Below are 18,507 nucleotides of genomic sequence, written 5' to 3' on the forward strand. Positions count from 1 at the left end.
CAGAAATGCTGTGAAATACCTTTTTATTTTTTCGGGAATTTTGGGTGGAAGGAAAATCAAGCGTGGTAACTGGGTCATGAACGAGTATTTATTGCTTAGAGTCCAAGGAGGCACCAGGACAGAGTGAACATACCCAAACACCATCTTTTAACCTCAGCATTCCAGACTGGTGTTCCAGCAGGAACAATAAAAAGTGTCAGTAAGGAGGAGAAAGGCAGCATACAGTTAAAAGTTGTGATGTCCTATGTGTCTCTGAAGAGCCACCTGTGTGTCCTTCTAGGTTTTTTTTCTTGTCTCATAAAGGCAAGGAACACTCTCCAGGGCATTATTCGAATGTGTGGAGGTGACCCTGCACACAGCAGAGCACAGCCTTGGACCTTGCTGCCACAACAGCAGACAACACTTCTAACATTTGTATGGGAAGCTTCAGGAGAGGCAGGGGTGCTAGGATGCCAGGCTTCTTGGAATATCACAGTAAGAACTTATGGATAGTGCACAAAATAAGCATTCATGTCATTCAGCTCTGGCCATGTTCTGTGTAATGTGACAGAATTGTGAGGGGCCTCTGTTTCTCATGATCAAAGTGGTGAAAGTATTCAGAACTCCTCAATGACCTGCAGAAGCCTGGTACTGTGCAAGATGGAGTCCAGGTTAAAAAAACCAACGTATTTTATGAGTAGATCTGGAAGCAAAACAGCTGACTGCCTCTTTCAGCCAGGCTTTTATACATGGTCGTAGGGTATCTGGGAATCCATGAATCCACGCTGACATCTGCACACTCAGAATCATGATGCTGCAGGCTCTAAGTATATATTTAGACTGCATCTACAAACCTTGCAGAAAAACATTAAATCAGCAAAATGAAAAAAAACTCAAACAAAAATGAGACATAAAAATGAGCTGGCTACTCTAAACCACAGATACAGTAATTATTTCAGTCTTTTGCTTAGGGGTGTACCAACTGTTTACAATTTACTGTTTGGCAAGCTGGGTGTTCTCATTTCCCTCATGGTTCAGGAGTCAAAAACATATGCTACCTTTAGTAATGAACTCTTCCAAGATTTGAAACTATCCATATTCATGTCACAAGAAATGTTTACACAAGAGCAAAATGCTCCAACATCAAAATAAATCAGTAACATCTCAGAGTTTATATTTCCATATGCTTCTTTGGCATAATAAAGCAGGCGAAGGGCTGCTGTTGTAAAATGGAGTTTAATTAAAAACAAAAGAAAAAAAAACTTTATCAGAAATCATGGGCATCCAAAAATCATGCAGAATAATGCATAGCTTCAACATATTCTAAAGATTTATCATCTATCAATAGAAACAAGAAAATGCAATATAATCATATCCTCTACACACCTTGCATATTTTCCATATTATGTGCATAAATTATACATTCATTTTCATAATTATGGTAACATTCTAGTTTTCCCATAAACTGCTATTGCTCCTGGGTACCAGTAAGTTTACATCTACCAAGGCTACATGCTAATTACATTTTCTTTTTATAATGTTATCTATTTATCAAATTTAGTTTCTTAATGGAAATTAATAGACTAGGTCTCCGCAGTAAAAAAAAAAATCAGAGGTAACATAGTGTTTTGGGAGTTTTTCAGCTTTCATTTTATTCAAGCTTAAAGGGTTTTGAGTGCTTGATTGGTGATTATGGTGTATGAAGTAATTTATAAAAGTAAGGTCCAGGAGGTGGCTGGGAAGGAGTTAATGATTTCCCTTTTGCTAGAGGAGGTCCACAGCTGCCTGAACTGAGTGCAGGGATTTTCAGGGTAGCCAGCTGTGGGGATTTAATTGATTCACCCATCAGTCTATAAAGGGGGGTACCACAGGGTGACTCTAAGTCCTGCTGTGATTCAGGGAGGAGGAGGTAATTTAGGGTGGGTATTGTAGCCGTGAGAAGAGCTAAGCAGGGATGACTAGATGGGTAAATATTTAATATTCTTTTCTTCTGTATGTCAAGGGAAGAAATGAGGATTTTTTTTTTTACATGTCTTTGAAAAAAAAGAGTGCTCTTTTTATTTTTCTAATCCTTTACTTTTCTGACTTTTAATGGAGCTCTGTAATACTCTTGCTTGGATCTAAAGTCAGGGCATCAAGAAAGCTTGAACTGAAGGGACATAATGGATAGAAGATGTGCCTCAGCCAACTGCAGCAGATGAAGATGAGCTGATGGGTGTGGGCAGGAGTGAGGAATAATCCCAGAGTGTGTGGGATGCTGGAGGAAATCTCCTTGTCTATATATACAGGAGGGTGAGATCTGAAGCAGTCTTGGCTTTCAGATCTGAAGTGTACCTGTTTCCTTTTCAGCTGAGTGCAGTAGAAGGATGATTTACTTTCCCTGGACACTTGACTGCTTTTAACAGCAGGGTTTATCAAGGCCTGGCTTATCCTCTGGGTGGGTTTCCCTTCTTTATCTCTGAATCAGAGCATTGTCAGAAATCTGCAAATTGTTCTACAGGGACAGCAGTGGTGCTGTAACACCTTCTCTAAGAACTAACTTTGACTCTATTTTTGATTTGATCCTCAGCTCATTTTTTTTCTTCCTCACCTCTAGTGAGGAAGGAAGTTTCCTTCCTCAGCTCCATCTGCCTTGAGGTTTTCCAGGTTCAAGTGTGGTAATTTACCTGAGGAAACAGGCTTTGTTCAGGGTAAGAAATTCTACGTAAGTGTAAGGCATAATACTTAGCAGCACCCTATTTTGAATATTACAATATGTTTAGTTGTTACTTATTCTATTTCTAATCTACTTTAGAAATACTTTGTGTATTTCAGCCACTATTAACATCCACATGCTCCTCCCCTGGCAGTAACTGTGCTATGGTTTAAATGTGAATCCAGAGAGAGAACACCACAGGCTTCATTCAGCAACATCCATCTAAATAGCATGTTGTGTCTGAAGAACAGTTCACATTTGTGTCTAGCACCTCATTCTAGCCATTATACACTTATAATTACACAATTATATAGATAAGAAGGGTCTCCAGGATGCTTTGCACAAGCCTAGAAAAGAGCCACGAGCCTCACGTGTGTGTTCTGCAAGGTATTCAGAGGTTGCAGCAATGTCCCATACTGGGATGGCTTCCAGTTAGCACGTCCTTTAACGTGGCAGGCATACTCCTAAATCTTATTGGAGTGAAGGCTTGGATGTGTATGCATCTTCCCTGTGAAACATATGCACTCCAAGACTTTTCTAAGTGGTGTATAAAAGTTGGCTTTTATTGGTATTTTGAAACCTTTCACAAGGGATTTTTGTAGAGTCCTGCCTCTATAGCCACAACGTGTTGACTCAGGATATTGTCACGGTTGAAATGTTCTCAGACCACTTTTCCCCCCAAGATTTGAAAAGCTCACTTATCTTTTGCCCTCATTAAGGTCAGCTACTGCCTATGAAATACCTTATGTATTCAGAATGCTCAGTGAAGTGTTAATCATTGACGCAGGAGATGTTCCAAGTGTTGCGAGTGCTGTATGTTAGCCAGAGTCTCGTCAGCCCATGAAATCTGTTCCAGGTTCTCTGGCTATAATTTATTGCTGGATTATTCTTTATTAATCCCTGATAGGGTGCTCTGCTGATGTATGCAACAAGAAAGGAGATGGTACTGGTTCACTTAAGTGGCAAAGAGAACATTGAGAAGTGATGTGGCTGTTGATGGCAGCCTACGTTTTTTTATTGGCCAAGATTTTCAAAAGGTTGCTGGCAGCACCTTATTCCACTGCAGTCTCCCAGGAATGTTTGAAGACACAGGGTAAGCAGAGACTCAGAACCTCCCTCACAGCTCTTCAGCCTTCCCTCAAAGCCAAGGGATTGTTCACCTACATTCAGTGTGTTTCTGAATGATCCCAGGCATTATCTATTATAAAATTGTGAGAGCTCCAGTCAGCCTTAAACTGTGTAAAACACAAATTGGGTCTAACATACAGGAATGGTTTAGATAAGCAGTCTTGTACATGTGAGATTATCTCTAAACTGACTTATATTCAGTTTGCCTCCTGTTATTAAAATCTCAGTCAGCATTGGATCATAGCAGAGCCCAATGAAACACCACATTCTTTCCTCTCTCCCTTGGTGCTAATGCTTTTTCAAGACATAGCATTGCTCAGAAACATGAAGTGTGTTCTGAGTATTTTTTTAATAATGTTCAGAAATAATTTCATAAGAGCAACTGCAGTAGTTCAGGCGAGAGCTTGTCTAACATTACTCTTTTTGTAACAGTGGCCAAAATTGGTTGTCAAGGGAAGATTATACAGCATGCTTAAGGCAAATGTGTAAAATCTGTCCACTGAGTATTTTTCTGGCTTCTAAGTATTCTGGCTTAGGGACTTTAAGACCACTGTGGCTTGTCTGTTTACTAACCCTCTCCAGATCTCTTTTCAAGTACTTATTAAGCCTATCCTTGAACCCAGTAAAGTGTTTCTGCCACGTCATTTGGCAAGGATTTACATAATTTTGCTACATATGAATGAAGAGCTGCTTGTTTGTTTTGAATTGGGATCAACTGGCTTCCTTTGACCACCATGTCCTGTACTGAAAAAAGGAAAGAGCAATTCATCTCTATCTCATGGTTGCTTGTGGTTTTATGGACCTTCATAATTTTTCCCCTAAGCCATCTCTTTTCCAGGATGAAAAGTCTTAGCTAACTGAGTCATGCCTTGCATAGGAACCATTCACCTTTATTGCTCTTCTCTGCGTATCCTCCAGTTCTAAGACATTTTTCCAGGTGGAGGTCTTATAATTAACCACAGCTTGCAAAATGTAGGAGAAGCATGGATTTGTACAATGAAGGAACAGACGACTTTATTTTTGTTTTCTGTTCCATGTGTGAATGACCTGACTGTTACAAGTACTTGAGTGATATTTTCATGGCGCTATCATAACCCCAAGGTTTCCTGTCTGAGCGATGTTGGCTACCTCAAAACCAATGATATTTTAGACATGGAGCAAGCACTGTTTTCCTCAACAAATATTATTTTACCTTAATCTGTGTATTAGTAATGTAGCACCCTCAACTCTTGGTTACTTTTTTCTGAAGTATTATCTTGAATTCATTCTTTGACTTTCATTTTCAGCATATTTTGTGAGTTCTATAGTTTCCATGATTGTCTTGAGCTGTATATCAAACCCAGTTACCACAAACAGAAAACACCCCAAATAACTTTCTGCAGTATACATTTAAACATTTCTTATAAGGTTTGAAAAGAAATAGTTTATGGAAATAATTCAGTGGAAAAGAGTAGCTGGTGCTCAAGAGCTGGAACGGATTTTCTGTGTAAAAGTGGCAGCATTTAAAAAAAATCATGAGAGAAGGTTATGAAGAAGCATTAGGAGGAGTGGTGTGAGAGGAGTACAGCCAGCAGGAGGTTTACTATGAGGAAAGGAGAGCTGACACACAGGAAGGACTGGTAGAGTGTGGTGCCTTGAAGTAAAGATGAAATACTAGAATATGATACAAAAGGTGAAGGGGAAGCCATTGAAGGAACTTGAAAGGGAATTTGTATGCTAAGAAATGGGGAAAGATGATGTAATACCTCCTGATTTCACCAGGAAGGAAGCAGATTCAGGATAATTTTTCAGGTATTTTCCTAGTGTTCCAAAGCACAGATAAGAGTATAAAAATGCAGCACGCTGGAGTAGCGCCTCATTGTGTGGGGCCCTTAAGAGCTGATGATATTACTGCTGAAAAGTGTGATGCTTGGCTTCGGCTGGGGAAATCTAAAGAGATCTGCAAAATGTCATCTGCTAGAAAACACAGAGATTTTAGAATGTCCTCCCAATAAGCTGGACACTATTGGAGAGGGCAGAAAACATCTGACTGTTTTTGAGGGAGTTGTAGCAAGCTGTCATCTGTATTCCTCATGCTGAGGGTAGATCAGAACCAGGGCTCATCTTCATCACTCATAAAAGGAGCCCCATGGAAGACGCTCTCTCTTCCTGTCTTTGCATTCCCCAGGACAGACTTCCCTGACTTCAATCATATTCTTTGTGATACTTGGCTCAAATCCTGTATACGTGGACATTGTCTTAGCACTCATTCTCATTTGATGAATCCTACTTATGCTTTTAGTTAGGAAATTTAAAGAGTATTTGAGATTCTCAGCTAGTGTACATTGATGTAGACCTGTAAGCTTGTCATCTTTATCATATCCGCATCTTGGTTCCTCTATTAGAGGAAGTGGGAATGATGGAACCACCTGTAAAACGCTTTGATGAAAAATGCTTGCAAGAAGTGAGTATTTTATTATTTTGACAACTTTTTCCAGCTGATAATATCCATGAGCATTTCAGTATGTTTCACCTCACCTATTGAAAATGGGTAGAGATCTGGGGTATAAGGAAGGAAGAAGCAATTTATTACTAAATCTGGTCATTTCTCCTTAATAATGATGTACAAAGGACCAGACCTTTTGACAAAGTATAACTGGAGAAAAGACATGTTTTCACCAGATGCATAGAACATACACCAAGGTATTGTTGAGATATTTGTCAAGAGATTATTTGAGATACTAAGTGTGTATTTATGGTGCTGGCTTTTCGTTTGAGGGTTTTTTTCTCCCTGAGAGGAGAATAAAATCCCTTTAAGGTCCTCTAAGTATTTTTAAAAGGATTTCAAATTATTAAGACTGTATTTGAATTATCAAGTTCATACTACCCCAGGCCTAGATGCTATACCAGTTGGTGAGGCAGGAATCTATAGGAATATAATGTTTTCTATTCACATTTTGATTAAACTTTGGAAGAAAACACTTTTCTTAGGGAACTGTTTTAATTTTTTTTGAAAACTACAAAAGATTTTCTTTTTTGCAAACAGTGTTGTGTTAGATCTCTCACTGAAATAGATTGATTTTATTGGCTATTCAGTACTCAAAAAATCAAAACACTATTCTGATCTCTTGTAATCTTCTAGAAATGGAACAGAGAACTTACTAGAGCTTTACATTTAAAATAAAACATCAATGGATAAAGTGCATGAATAATTGTGAATTTGGCGAAAACGGAATCAAGCTAAGGATTGGGAATATTTTATAAAATATTGAAAGCCTGCAAATCATGCATGCTGCATAACAGTGCATGTAGTTATGTTTCTCTACTGACTGGCACCACAGACCAAAGTGTTTATATATTTGGCTGCCTTTAAAAAGCGTATGAGGCATTAGGTCTCAACCTTATCACAGTTATTTTAATGATGATGTTTTTATGTTTAATTTAACTGTAAATCATGTTAGTGGAGTTTTGACTGCTATGTCAGAGAGCTTAAAAACTGAGCTCAAGTTATTTCAAAAGCTAAGAATTTGTCTAGCCTGTGAGGTTTAGTCAATATGATCCACTCAAGTGTGGAGCTGTCAGAGAGGACACCAGCGGATGGTGCTTAATCTGTTCAGTTTTGAAGGGAAGTCGGACTCTGTATATAAAGTTAAATTTTTGATCTATCTCAGTTACTGTTAAATAGCCAACTTATGGATTTGTTAAGGGCATTAATGGAGTCACAATGGCCTACAAAACACTCTGATGTGCCATAGCACATTTTCTAGTCAGATATCCATGGAGTGTTTACTTTTGCTCTATGGGAAATAATTGTTTCAGTTTAGTTTATTCACTCTGGTGTCTCATACAGTGCTGGGTAAACACTTCAAAAACCACATTGGCAAATGTTGGTTCAGATGAATCCTACACACCCATGTCAGCAATCAAGAGGCTTTCTGTTTGCTTTCTTTTCCACAGGCATTCACACATTCAGTTTCCATGTAGTCCAAGAAATATAAATTCAGAATGACTCTAGTTTTTGCTGTAGCATTCTTGTAGATCCAAAGTCACCCTCTGCCTTCCTGTCTCTGCTGATGTGCTCTTGGTCATGTGTAAAAGATCACCTCCCTTTTGATTCTCCATACAAATTAAAAATAAAAATCTTCCTGGGGAAGCCTGAGGAGTTTATGGTCAAGGCAATGACCAGACTGAGGTGAACCTCTGGCAAAGTTGTTTTCTCCCAGCACTTTCTCACCATGCAAATCACACATTTTCAACAGGCAGATTTTTTTTTTTTGCCTCATAGATTATGAATATGCAAGTCTGTGCACTCACTAGGCTATGCAATAAGATCATGTGTAGGATATTGGTGGCATTGCTTGTGCAGGAAAAGCTTGTCTAGATGATTGTTTGTGAATGTGTTTTATGTGGAAAAAGTTCAGATTTAAATCAGTTTCCCTGACATGCTATTTTATACAGTGTTCCAGGAGAAACTGAAGCAAAACCATCATGGTATCTTAGAGGAAAACAAGAAAAATATGCTTCCTATCTTCTTGTAAGAATTGTCTAAAAGGTCTTGCATTTAAGAATAAATGAGTCAAGAAATGTGATGTGCCTAGGTTTGGGTTGGTTTTTTTTTTTTTTTTTTTTTTTTGTTGGTTTGTTTCCTTCACCCAACCTTCTCTGAACCTTTTGAAAACAGCCAGCTCTGAACTCCAAGCTATGGGACAGCAAAACTTCACACAGCAGATTCAAATGATGTTTTCATCAAATATTAGTACTCGCTGAAAATTTGGTCTGGAAAATATTTTTACTGAGTTTGGGCAAACAGTATTTTCACCAGTGAAAGTCATCTGTTTATGGAGCCTAAAAGGACCTCTACCTACGCAAACCTTTTACAAAGGCCCATAAGGTTTCTTAACCATCCAACTCACTATCACTAGTTAAAGTTACACATGGGTGGATTCAATGATGGTGGACTGCGTGTAAACACAGTGTATGAAAAATTCTTGCTTCTACCACACTTTGACATAAAAGGGTTTTAACTTGAAAGTATTGGGAATTAGACTCAATGAAATATTTGTATTCATTTTGATTCATGAAAGGACTTGCAAGATTTCAAACTGAAACTTGAAATTGCTGAAAGTCGTCCTCTTTCTAGTAATGTGCTTTAGTTTTCATTCTTATAAATTACATTATATTGTCTAGGAAAGAATTACACATGATCTTAATCTCCAGGCATGTATTTTCTAGGGAGAAACCGGTAGAACATTTACCAAAATTAACATATTTTCTATCTTCTCATTTTGTTAATGATATCTCTTTGAAGGCTGTGCAGTAATTACTGCCCACAGAGGTATGTACTCTGAAATAAATTAATGACCGATGACCAATAATGATTATAGATGTAATCATCCATTGTGGAATATAGGCTAAAACAGAGACTTGGAACAGTGTTGGAAGCAAAAATAAACTGCACTGTTAAGCACTGCTAAAAATATTTTAGAAATTGATCAGAAAAATATAGAGTAACTTATTTTCTAATCATATGCTAATTTTACTTATTTTTCAGGTTTTATTTCTAAAATGTTTCCTCAACAGACTGATACAGTAATAAGTAAAAAGCTAATCCTACACAAGCTATGTATTTTTGGTGAAATTTACTTTAGAGATATGAGTTTATTGTTAAATGTTCTTATTTGACAGGTGAATTTTCAAACCAGAATTCGAACTTAAATTTCATTTCATATAAGCATGAATTTGAAAATCTCAACCCCTTACTTCTTTTTTGGCAATTTCACTTGTTAAAAAATACTGCAGATAAAAAACATCTCCTGCCTGTGCCTGTTCAATTTTGAACTGATGTTTGCATACAGAATTAAAAGGTTTAGAGGTGGGGAGTCTAATATCTAAGACTAATATGTTCTTACCATTCAAAGAAAGCACAAAAAATACAGCCAAAACTTCTTAAAAATTAATGTTTAGTAAAGCAAGATCTTGCCTTTTGTTTAAGGCAGCAATTTATTTTCAAAATAGAGTTAAAAAAATCAAGTGATAATTCTTTAAAACCTACACTGATTGAGAGCATGATTCTTTTTCAAACAGCATAGTTCAGAAGCCTTGTTGAAATCCAATAATTTGGTTGTTCACCAGTAGGAGACGTCTTAAACATCTTAAATATTTGACCCTTTGGCCTTACAAAGCACATTTTCACTTTAGAAAACCTTAATATGCCCAGGGTGGTTTGGATTAAAATCTGTAGAGTCCTTACCTGTCTTTAGGCATCTTGGGTTAAAGAAATACAGCTTTAGAAAATAAGCTCACCTGGAGGAGCGCTGTACTTGCACAGTACAGCAATAGGCAGTGCAAAAGTGGCCCTTTTCTTAAATCTTCAGTGTTCTCATGTTTGAAACTATGAATTTTGGAGGTATATGTAAAAGAAGAGATGAATACCCATTGAATTTTGACCCAAGACCTTTATGTTCTTAAATTTACCCAAATTGATGGATTTAGCTGTAATTGAGCACTAGTTAAGATACACTATCTCACAGTGGGTTAGATTCTGATTTTTCTTTCCAAGTTAATGCCAGCATAAATAGAAAACATACACTACAAGTGAACAATATGGAAGAGGGGGACTCTATAAAATCCAAATGTGCATATAAGCAGCCACAAGTCCATTATCTGAAGTGGTTATGTCATCTTACACCAGCAGAAAACTCAGCCCCTCTACATTGGATCCCTAAATCTCACCTTACATCAGATGTTCAAAGGTTCAGATGAATAAGATATGTCTCTGTACAGTGTGTTTTAAATTAAAAGCTAGTGAAAAGCATGTCTCTCGATTTCTGGATGACAGTCTTGGAAAATGTGTTTCAACTCGCTGTTGCCCTCATCTTATTTGCCTCCACCCTCACCTAGAAACCAGTATCCAGCAATGTCAGAGCTGATACACTCGACAAAACCAGTAGCCTGTCTTTGCTGCTTCTTCCCTGGTTTGTTCTGGGCGCTGAGAGGTGGCTTTGAAAGGGCAGCCTGTGCAGGGCAGAAATATTTCTTGAGGGTATTGGGAGGTTGTTCTCTCATTTGAAGGAAACCAAGACTTCCAACTGATTTGAATTTTATTTTTAATGTTCATGGGAACCAGTCTTACATGCCTGACTGAATTCAGAGTTTGGATTTTTGGCAGGTTTTTATTTGAGCCCAGCTTGGCTGTTTTTCAAAATGTCCAGATTGCTCACATTAAATCTGAATAAGCACTACCCACTAGTTTAATCAGAGTCATCTGGTATACCTCTAATTAGTGTTAGTTAAAGTTGAAATTCTTAATAGCACAAAATGCTGCATTTTTGGGATGTATTTTGTAAACTCCTGATTGTAAAAATTGTAGGAGAGAAAATAGATTTTGCAATATTATTCAAAAATTGGAATACATGAATTATGATAACAATTACCAAATGGTAACAACATAAGGCTAAGTTCCCAAACAATGCCATCATTGTCCATTTAGGCATGCATACACATATACAGTATTTTTGATACAAATGCATTTATGAACTTTAGTTCTTGCTAATTTAATGATTGTCTGTAACTGTACATTGTGCACAGTTCAGTAAAACATGTACACATCTGGGAGTATTTCACCAATTAAATAAGCATGTGACACTGCGGGTTTAGATGTTAATTGTTTCCTGGTCTTAACCCATTGCAATAAATGATATGTAAACAAAGTGTTATAAAAGTATCTTTCTGTTTGAATTCAATCTATATTTTGCCTGAGTCAGGAACAGACCATTAGCGTGTTACTGCAGGTTGTCAAAAATAAAGCTTGAAAATTATTATACTTGTGCAGTTGTTGGGTCCTAAAGGATCAAGACCCCCCACAAATCTAATTTTTTTGTATTATGATCTGTATGTATGTGGTGCTGGTTTATGCTGAATTTCTCCCTGAAATCTTGCCTTTGAAAATGTTTTAACTTTTGTTGTGTCAAGACATAGACCAACTAAAACAGCAAGTCCTGAAGTTTGATTGTTTTATTAAAGTGTTCCCCAAATCAGAATGCTAGATTTGACTTTAATTTTTCAGGTGTCACTTCTAAATCCTAGAGAACTGGTGAACCATACTCTTGTATTTTGTAGATGAGCTATTGTTTTTACATTAGTAATGTAACAATAGTGCAAAAAGCATCTGTTTTCTCAGATTTATGTCTTCAAATGTTCTTGTTTCTCAATCATGCTTCAATTGATACTCTGGCCATAGCAATATAATTTATATTTTTTTTTTTGGACACATTTCAGCTTCACTGTTCAAACATTCAATGGATCGTGATTACAGAGTTGTTTTTTTTTTTTTTTTTCAAGGGCATCTGTTCTTAGCCACAGCTGAGGATGGGGCCCACTGAGCTGACTGGAAGGATCCACCTAGAATTTGTTGAATTAAGTCCTTGCACCTGGATATAATTGTCATGCTGCTGTGCTGGGGTTTTCTTAAGCTACTGGTAAAACAAATTAGCTCAATTTAAACTGGCATCCAGTAGGGAAGCAACAACTCACCTCATATAATGTTTTTCAAATAATTATTTTTCTATTGCCAGTTTTGCTTCATGAATATTTTCCTAAAGGCAGGATGAATTGTTAGATATTTAAAAAAAAAAGTTAAACATGAGAAGCAAAAAAAGCATTCTATTCTGTGTATCTGCTGAGTTACAACTAGTATTAGAGTGCTATACGATTATTGATTTTGTGACTGTCTCTTAGATAGATATAAGTATAAATAATATATAAATATACATTAAAAGGAAGGCAACGGCAGATAAAACACATTTAAAAATGTAGTATCACAGTGACACCTTTACCCTTGCAAAACCTCAAAAGCAGTCTCTGCACACACACTTCATGTACCTTTTGCCAGATTTAGCACTGTAATGGTATAACCACTTCTACGTTTGGGAAAGATTCATGCAAGTTTGCTTTTTTGTTGAACAGTAGACAAAGGTAGCTGTATATATCTGACATGGGAATTTGTGTAAATACCATGGGATCTCATTTCCTTATGTATTTTAGAGCTGTTTGAACTTGGCAACAAAATTCACAAGCTTCCTGGAAGGTCCACAAAGGTTCATCGCCTCTGTTGGGCTTGCAGTGGCAGGACTTCGCACGAATCCCTGGAATGTGTGCATCTGTGTTAGCTTCAGCTTTCCATAATATTCCCCAAATGTAGACTCTGGGGGAAACAATGAAAAATCACCTCTGCAGCTGAACATTTCAGGATGACTTCTGAAATGAAGAAATAATACTTTTACTGGTACTCTAGATCTTGTTGTTATTTTTTTAGTAGGTGATGTGCTAATTTGGAGAAGAGAGGGGTATGCTCACTAAGCATGGAGGGTGCTTTTGAATGTGCCTCTAGAATAACCCTAGCTTCAGCTGTGACCAAAGATGCTGTTTTTTTGACCTGGTCATGTCGCTGTGGATACCAACTTAAATTGCTAAGGCTGCTCAGTTGGCATGGACTGAAGCTACTTCTTATTTTTCAAATTTTAAAGCATATTTAAGAATATAAAAGGAGTCTTGGTCATCCTCTTGGATACTGTGGCAGAAATATAGATGTACATAGTATTATAAATCATCCTCTAAGCTACATTCTCTTTTAATATTGGGGGGACTCAAATGCACCAGGAATGTGAATCAAGAAAGCAGTGCTTTTCTAAAGGATGGCAAAATGTCCAGAGATCAAAAGTTAAATGTAGAAGCTGTTTCCAGTCCTTCAGCTGTGCAATGAATTTCAAATTTTGGAGAGTGTATGTTTACAGTGGCAGGGGCAAGCAGGGACATTTCTGTGGCTCTTGAGAACAGTTTAACTCACGTAAACTTCAGCTTAAGGTAGTCTGTGTGTGTTACCAGTTCTGTTATCTGCAGAGCTGCTGTGTGGCCCTGAGGCCAGTGGAGAAGTGCTAAATGCAGATTGTCCTGCATGAAGGCAACTTTCAAACAGCAGCTGATTCCTGACTCAGGACACTTTAAAGGTGTAGCACAGTTTTATTTTTTTTTAATTGCATCTTTTTTTTTTTAACTGCTGAGTCTGATTCTTGCTTGCAGAGCAGCCTGTTTTGCCCAATCCAGCAGTGTAACAGGCACTCTTCCATGGCATGGATTTGCCATCAGTGCTCCAGCTGAAGGCTCTGCATAGACCTGGGATGCAGAAAATTCACAGAGCAAAGAGGGCCAGCACGTAAAATAACACTGAATTATTACACCTCTTCTATGGAAGAGCAGGTCAGGGAGAGAACTCTCATACCCTAACCCACTGTACTGATGCACACCCAGAGCCAAGTTTTTCTTCCAACTGAGACAGCCCTGAATCAATGCATATGAGTGGGCAAGCAAGTTGCTTTCATATCATATTCCTTTTCATAAGTTCATTTTTCATGAGCTTCAGGGGAAAGAAAAAACCTTCAGTCTTCCCTCAGAGAAGAGAGTGTAACAGCTATGGCTGGTGTAAAGGTTGCCTCAACTCCTTTCTGTGCTCCCTCTCCCGTCCTGGCTTCCAGGGAGGAGAAAGTAGGAAAAACCAAGAACGAACTGAGTTTAGTATTTTGGTTTTTTTCCTTATGTGATTATAATCCTAGGACTACACTTAGAGAGAAACTTCCAGTGGGAAATTAAGCTAAACTGAAAGGCATAACAAAACCCAAATGACCTAGACTGCAAGAATTCCCCCAATGTTTTATTCTTCAATGCTTATTAATAGAGACAATACCAAACCCTTTTTGTTATAGCATGGACTTTTGTTTAGTAAATTCCATGTCACATCTGATATAATTATTGAACTCACAGTGTGGATAAATGTACAGACACGACTAATAGCATTCTCTTATAATTTCATTACAATGTGGTTTTTTTAAAACTGATTTTTTTCCTTCTGTTACAGACTGTAATATAAATGAACTCTCAAGTCCTGCCTTCTTTTTCTCTTTACCCTCTTTTAATTTCTTTTTAGATTTGATTCATAGAAAAATGTGAGCGATGGGTGCTACTGATTTGGGTCATCTGCATGCAATTCAAAAGAAAAAGGTAATTTTTTTTTTTTCAATTGCCTGTCAAGTAAGTGGGTGAGGTGTAGAATAAAGTGGATTTATGCATAAAACAGAAAACTTCAGGTGAAAGAACGGACCTCTTTTATCGCTGTAGAAAGAATCCATCTTCAATAATTAACAGTCAGACTATCCCCATGCTATGTTTCCTCATGACATCTGAGAACTGCTGCACTTCTTGAACCAATAGCTGTTATACAGCAACCAGCATCAATCCTGAATGAAAAAATTGTTCCAACTGCTGGTGAATGGCACTCAGTGGGTTTCCCATTGAACTATGCTGCGAAACAATGATGCACATTGGTAAATCACTGTGTGCCTTTCAGTTCTTATGCATATCCCATACTGGACAGCTTCCATTCACTCTGGCACCCACTGCAAACAAATGTAAGTATGCATCAGAGATGAAAGTGAAAATGCATATGTTAAATCCCAAATGGAAGCAGAAGAGTGTAATATATACATAGTTGCTTAGCAACAAACATGTTTTGGCCACAGGAACAGTGACATTAGTCAGAGAAGTGAGAGGGAAGCTGCTCTGCCCTCCTTGTCTCTCTCCCTAGAAGCTTCAGAAAGGTCTTTTCTTATTTCTTTCAGAGCAGAAGAGCAAGGGCTATTGTAGACATTTGTTTATGCTGTTAACGCAACAGACTGTAGGACAATCAGGCTTGGAGCAGGGAAATCTGTTTTCCCTCTGGATGTCGGCTGTAATGGCGCAGGCCCTCCCGTGCAGGCAGGTGCTTCCATCCTTGCTGCATGGCTTGCCCAGAGCCCTCTCAACCAAAACACTCCAAGGGGAGAAATGAGATCTGAAAATGCTGCAAATAAAAAACTATTTTTGGCATCACTCACTCTGCCTTTGACCCTATTATGTCTTTCATGCTCCTATCATGGGTCTCTATTGTGACCCTTTCAAGTGCCTAGAAGCTTTTATTCTACAGGTATTTCACATTCATTGGGCTCTGAGTTTTTTCAGGAGTGCAGGTAATGTTTATTTCAGTAAATCACACACTGTTTATGGCGAGTAGACTGGTATTTATTAATTCCTCTCATTTCTGATGATTTGAATATCTCTTGTCTCTTTTCCCTCTTCCTGCACTGTCCTGCCCTCTCCAATGGGAGGCAAAGGAGGGAGCTTGGTGAATCCTGGTTCCAGTAATGTGCACCCCTCCATGCAAGTGGCTCCTACAGACACAAGTATAGCTCACACACACTGTGCCTCATGCTTTCAGCAGCCTGGGTGCTCTACTGGCCCATAGCACCTTGCATGTATAGAGAAATTGCATATTAGGGTTCAAATCCATCTGCCACTTTGGATTGCTGCAAACACATCCCTGTATACCTTATTATTGAGTGTTTCCTTTTAATTTAAGGTAACTAATATGTTTTGTTGGATCCCCAGTGGAGGAAAGAGCATTTTAGGCATGCACCTCTCTTTGCAAAGAAGGCTTTTTTGACCACCTAAGAGATGTGTAGGAATGCAAGATATATTGAAGATCTCAAGTAAAATCAAAATAATGGATGAAAGCAGGGTTAAAGGACCATTATGGTAAAACAAGTTATTTATTTCCCTTCATGGAGCTTTTATGTAGATAGTTTTATTTGCTCTCATTTTCAGTGAATTCACAGAGCCCCCTTTTCACACACTAGCACATATCAAACTGACAAGGTATAACCAATAATATACCACTTACTATCAGATAAGTTTTGGGAAAAAAGTGTGTCATTCTGAAAATATGGCAGAATTTGAGACAAGGTGTGGTGGTGCCTCTGACCAGAAAGGTAAATGACATCATTGTGGCAGGTTGGATCAAAACAGAAGGGAAAGACAAAAGACTAGAAAACTGAAAAAAGTGTGTCATTGATTCTGAAGAGCTAGAATCTTTTCTTCTCTTGAAATGCCAAGAAAAAGCACCAGGAGGTATGTAGCTGATGTCCTCAGCAAACCGCTGGGGTGAATTCTTGTCTTCATTTTCCGTCTGTGACTTTAAGCAATTCTCCTAGCATGGCTTTCAGCCTCAGTGGCAGTCCTGAGTGATCCTACAGCAATTAAACCAAGATATGGATCAGAAGTACATGGCTGGCTCCTCAGTTTCACCATAGGTGAAACTGAGCTCCCATTTCTGAATTTTGTGAAGCTGGCAGCTTGAGCAATGATGTAAAATTGGTTGCCTGAAGTTTCCCCCAAGAAATTCTCCTACCATGCTACTGCATTTCCCCCCGTATGTAAACTCTTCTTTTTTAATTTCTGAAATGAATGACTATATAGCTGAAAGATAATTAAACTAGCAACCAAAAATAGATGTTTTAGAGGCCTGTTAGATTGCTGGTATTTCAAATGTGAATAATAAAAATTTTTAATGGTAATTGTTGTCATTGAGTAACACAAGATTTTACAATTCACATTAATTACTGAACTCTAATTTATTTGCCAGTGTATACATTTTAGTTTATATCTCTGTGACTCTATTCTTTAAACATAGGCTCAGTTGGTTGTCAGGAGTTGGCTTTCTGAGAAGTATAATTTCTAATTTTCCTAATGGAATTATTTTCTTATGGTTAACCACATAGACAGGCAGGTAGTTTCCTTTTAAAAAAGATCTACCTCCTTGTTAAAGAAAGATTATGGCTGTATCCATGCTTTTAGTAGTTGTGTTGTGAAGGTCTAATCAAGTGTCTGTAAAAATATATTTAAAGTTGTTAACAAGTTCACATCTCTAAACTTTGAGTTTGAAGAGTAATAGTAAGAGAATAACTGGGATGGAACCATGCAAGTTCTGAGTATGAGTCAGTTTTCTGTCCCTCCATCTTTCAGGAGGTGACATCTCTGCCCTACCTCACAGCATTTGTCTTCATGTCTGCAATACACTCTGTAGGATATGCACAGACAGTACTTTCATGTCAGTTGGAGTCATGAGGGTATTCTTAGCAGCTGTACTGGTCCAGTAACATGATCGGGGAACTTGGCTTTAAGTAAGGCTTCTGAGACTGTTTCACTATGCACACAGGCCTCATCAAGATTTATTAAATATCTTATAGGAAAAATTGTGAATACCTCAAACCCCATTTAACCTCTCCCTCTCTTGATAACTCTTGATAAACTCATTAAAAAAGTAAAGGAAACATAATTTTGATGAAACCTTCCAAAAGATGGGTATTTTCCTGGTTGGAAGAATATATTTGGAGATCAGTTATTGATGGAAATATCATCACTGTTCACATGGAAATCTGCACCAAGCAGGATCCTGTGCTGTGGTCTGCTCTCACTGATTAGTGTCAGCAGTGTCCTAGGTGCAAAAACCAAATGTAATCATTACAGCCACAAAGAACGTGAGCCTGGGAGAGCTGTTGGAGGGTGGAACTGGAAATCATACTGGAGAAATGATTGGAGGAAATGTTGCTCATCATGGAGAGAAAATAAAAGGTACTTACTCTATATACAGAGCAAAAGCTGGCTGCAGAATGGAGGGTAAAACATTTGACTCTAAAGAAAATAATAAATAATAAAGAAGTTATGATGAATTAAACCATTTAAGTCTTCAATGACACAATGTTGTAAAAAAGAAAAATGTACTACTGAGAATTTTTTTTAATTGATGTAACCTGGAAGACAGGTGCATATGTCCTTCTACCTTCCTCAGCATGGGCAAGCTT

General features: G+C 37.8%; 1 long non-coding RNA gene across 2 annotated transcripts in view; it reads left to right on the forward strand.

Moving 5' to 3' along the window:
- The window catches only part of LOC125331095, a 67,759-nt gene that overhangs the window by 31,839 nt on the left and 17,413 nt on the right, over positions 1 to 18,507 (forward strand). For both annotated transcript variants that reach the window (XR_007205859.1, XR_007205860.1), the window contains exon 2: positions 14,760 to 14,833. This is a non-coding gene — a long non-coding RNA (uncharacterized LOC125331095). The remainder of the gene's footprint in view (positions 1 to 14,759; positions 14,834 to 18,507) is intronic.

This window comes from Corvus hawaiiensis, chromosome 10 (genome assembly GCF_020740725.1).
Source record: "Corvus hawaiiensis isolate bCorHaw1 chromosome 10, bCorHaw1.pri.cur, whole genome shotgun sequence".
Classification (NCBI taxonomy): domain Eukaryota; kingdom Metazoa; phylum Chordata; class Aves; order Passeriformes; family Corvidae; genus Corvus; species Corvus hawaiiensis.